This window comes from Thermobia domestica, chromosome 15, assembly GCF_964235325.1.
Source record: "Thermobia domestica chromosome 15, izTheDome1.hap1.1, whole genome shotgun sequence".
Classification (NCBI taxonomy): Eukaryota; Metazoa; Arthropoda; class Insecta; order Zygentoma; family Lepismatidae; genus Thermobia; species Thermobia domestica.
The window spans coordinates 5543939-5547951 of record NC_137468.1 but is presented as its reverse complement, the minus strand read 5'-3'; the positions used below and the strand labels follow the sequence as shown (position 1 = coordinate 5547951).

The window sequence follows — 4013 nt, the reverse complement described above, 5'->3', positions numbered from 1 at the left end:
ATACTGCGATACCTTACGCAAACTGAAAACAGCCATTAAAAATTGCAGACGTGGCATGTTGTCAAAAGGGGTCAGTCTGTTGCAGGATAATGCCCGCCCTCATGTGCACAAGTGTACAAAAATCTGCAGCACTTCGGATGGGAAGTTCTCCAGCATCCCGCTTACAGCCCTGACCTGTCACCCTGCGATTTTCATGTGTTCGAGCCACTAAAAAGAAAAGGGGACTTCGGTTCACGAACAACGTTAAGATCCGAGAAAGAGTTGAAGAATAATTCCGCACGCAACCCACGACTTTCTCGTGGACCAATGGGACACCTGTCTCAACCACCTAGGTGATTATGTATAGACAGTGTTGTTATACAGATCTTGTCCCATATGTAACAGTTTTCAATAATACACCTGTGCATTAAAACTAAATAAACCTTTGCTTAAATGTATCAGTCCCACTTTCATTTCAGCATGCATTATTTAAACTTGCATGTAATTTCATATTTGTTTCTTTTGTTTTATGGTATCTCGTTAAAATTAGCCAGCGAACAATCAATTCTTTGGTTTTACATTTGTTGATAAATAGCAAAACTTGTGACGTAACCGATGACCTCTTAACAATCCTCTACAGCTACAACAAATTAACAAACCAATAAAGTATTAAAAATATATAATTATAAAAATTAACAAAATATACATAAAACAAATAAAACAATATCAAAATAAAACATACTAGAAAATGTTTGCAAAGTATAAAGCACAATACTGTTGTTTATGGATCCTACACAAATAAAATCGTGTTTTATTCCTCGATTTCTCCTTCCAACCCTATTTCGCCTTCTGCCAGTGACAACTCCTGGAATTGCAGATACTCGCTAATGATGGAATTTATATTTTGTTCAGCGTCGACGAACTCAGCTTCCGAGAGGCCTTCTCCCGTGTACCAGTGGACAAACGCTCTTCTCCTGAACATGGACGAGAACTGTTCAATAATTCGTTTGAACAACTCCACGATAGAAGTAGAGTTAGCAGCCAATGTGGCTGCCATTCTCAGTCCACGAGGTGGTATATCACAAACAGCAGTTTTGATGTTATTCGGGATCCATTCTGCAAAGTAACTACTGTTCTTGTCATGAACGTTTAGCATTTGCTCTTCAACTTGTTTCATGGACATCCGTCCTCGGAACACAGCACCCACTGTTAAGTAGCGTCCATGTCGAGGGTCACAAGCCGCCATCATGTTCTTGGCATCAAACAACTGTTGAGTTAATTCAGGCACGGTACAAGCAGAGTACTGTTGTCCTCCACGAGATGTCAGAGGAGCAAATCCTGTTATGAAGAAATGAAGGCGTGGAAACGGAACTAAGTTGACAGCTAGTTTACGAAGGTCTGAATTTAGCTGACCAGGAAATCGTAAACATGTCGTGATACCTGTCACAATAGCAGAAACCAAATGATTTAAATCTCCATAGGTTGGGTTGACAAGTTTGAGTGTCCGGAACGAGATGTCATACAATGCTTCATTGTCAATACAGAAAGTCATATCAGAAACAGTTTCAAGTTCATGAATCGAAAGAGTAGCATTGTACGGTTCTACAACAACGTCAGACACCTTAGGAGACGGTAGGACACTATACGTACTGATCATTCTATCAGGATACTCGTCACGTATCTTCGTCAGGAGTAACGTTCCCATCCCGGAGCCCGATCCGCCACCTAAAGAATGTGTCAACTGAAATCCTTGAATGCAATCACAACTCTCAGCTTCACTTCTGATCACGTCCATCACAGAATTAGCTAATTCGGCGCCTTCCGTTAAATTTCCTTTGGCCCAGTTGTTGCCTGCTCCGCTGTGACCGGATATAAAGCTGTCTGGACGAAACATTACTCCAAAAGGACCTGCTCGAATGGCATCCAAAGCTCCAGGCTCTAAATCAGCTAAAACTGCTCTTGGAATATATTTACCGTCTTTTCCTTCGTCATAATAAACATTAATGCGTTCCAATTGTATGTCTGAATCACCGTGATACATGCCTGCGTTATCAAGACCATGCTCATCTGATACAACTTCCCAAAATTTTGCTCCAATTTGATTTCCACATTGGCCTACCTGAACATGAACAATTTCCCTCATCTTTGTAGTAGATATGTAATAAAACTACACCAAACTGCTATAAAAATGTAAAAGACGCAAAATATTAGGAAAATTTAGCTTCTAATTCAACCCAACTGTAACAACAAATGCAAACTGTTGATTTTAGTCGTTTCGAAAAAGAAATATTCCGTTTCCAAGCAATAAAGGTTCAAAAAGCTACATTGTTGATAAGTTATTGTAATGAATACATGTATATTCAACATTTAGCATCTGAAATCATAGATCCAAATCCAAGGATCTTATAAAATAGAGGATCTGTCCTTAGAACAAAATCTTGAAGCCATACGTCACAGTTTCGCCACCCCTACTCTGCCCACTCCGCCCAATAGGATTGCAATGTTTTGAGCCAACAATCATGGCAGAAATGAAAGTATCCAATCAGACAATGGCAAAAACGAGAGTAGCCAATCAGACGTGCCGATGCTTGGTTGTTTTTTTGGCTTCATCGATTTAATAGGACGAAGATACATATGGGCAGATCCTCTATAACATCCTTGGAATTTATATAGTATTGAAAAATCATCTTCACACATACACGGCAATAGATAAATAGGATCCGCCTTATGCAGAGAAGTTTTGACGTATGATTAACGTCATACTAAAGGTCTGATTACTGCAGGAAACATATGTTAGTCGAACTCTTTAGTATGGCTCCAATCACGCGTCAGAACGACTCTGCATATGTTTATTAAGAACGAGTGATTGTATGAAATGGTGCAGATTTACAATAGGGATCCCACTGAAAATTCGTTACATACACCGTGCCTTCTTTACAAAATCAAGTTCAGTACCTTCAATAATATTATTTTCCTTTTAAATAGGCAACCATACATTGCTTGGTGCAGATTTACTTTAGCAAGACATAACCGTTAGCAAGGTATAGAGGTTTTTTAAAAACTAAATTCGCTGAAAATTGTCTAAAAAAAACTTTTATCCACCTTAAACAAACACAAACATGTATTAGGTGCAAAAGCGCCAATCCTGGGCGGCCCGGAACCCCCGAAACTCATGTGGACCCCATGTATTTTTATGAATATGTTTTTATATGTATTTTTTATTGTTATATTTACTTTTTTTAAAAAATAAATATACAAAACCATATCTGAAGGGCTCCCCCGAAGTTACAGAAATTGGTGCCCTTGGTTTTGTGTTCACTAATAGCAAGAATTGAACTATTTTGGGTTAGGGAAGACGAAGCTAGTAGTCCCGCACGATAGCACAAGGATGTGTCTGTCCGGAGCAGGCACGTTAGTGGCAATGGGTATGCATGTAAGCTGTTATCCATATTAAATATGTATCAACATATACTAGGATTTTAGTATTTGTAAAATTTGTATCTACTCCAGCGATAACATGGGGTGCATCCGTAGGTACAGGAGGTAAGCGCGTTAGCGACAGTAAGTATGCGCGCAAATGAAGACAAGTGCGGAAAACATGCACCAACCTGTGTTAGGAGGTATTTTTTAAAAATTAAAATTCTGTAGCAGTGAACTGTACTTTTCAACTCTTTGCATGTTCACACTCACAGATAAATTACATATTTGGTACGTTCATATGGACTACAGATTCCTTTAACATTACTCTTATATTATGAGATAACACATTTCACTTGATAAATTTGATGGACATTTCCAAACAGAAAGAAATAAAACTTTCTTTGCTCACAGTGCACAATGGTTGTCTTGTATAAGGTGGTATCGTAGACGGTATTCATTTTGTTGTATAGTTTCTTTACTACTCACTTTCAGGTACATCCCCTACATAAATTAACTACTTAAGAATTGGGGGAAGGGCACATTTTGGTAATTTTACGATTAAAACGAGGAATTGCGTATGAAAGAGGACTATATTATATGTTAATTTCTACAGA

The 4013-nt window shown here is 38.5% G+C and overlaps 1 pseudogene; it reads right to left on the bottom strand.

The window, feature by feature from the left end:
- Positions 1-641: 641 nt before the first annotated feature.
- On the bottom strand, positions 642-2290 carry LOC145672050 (tubulin beta-2 chain pseudogene; annotated as a pseudogene).
- Positions 2291-4013: the final 1723 nt, after the last annotated feature.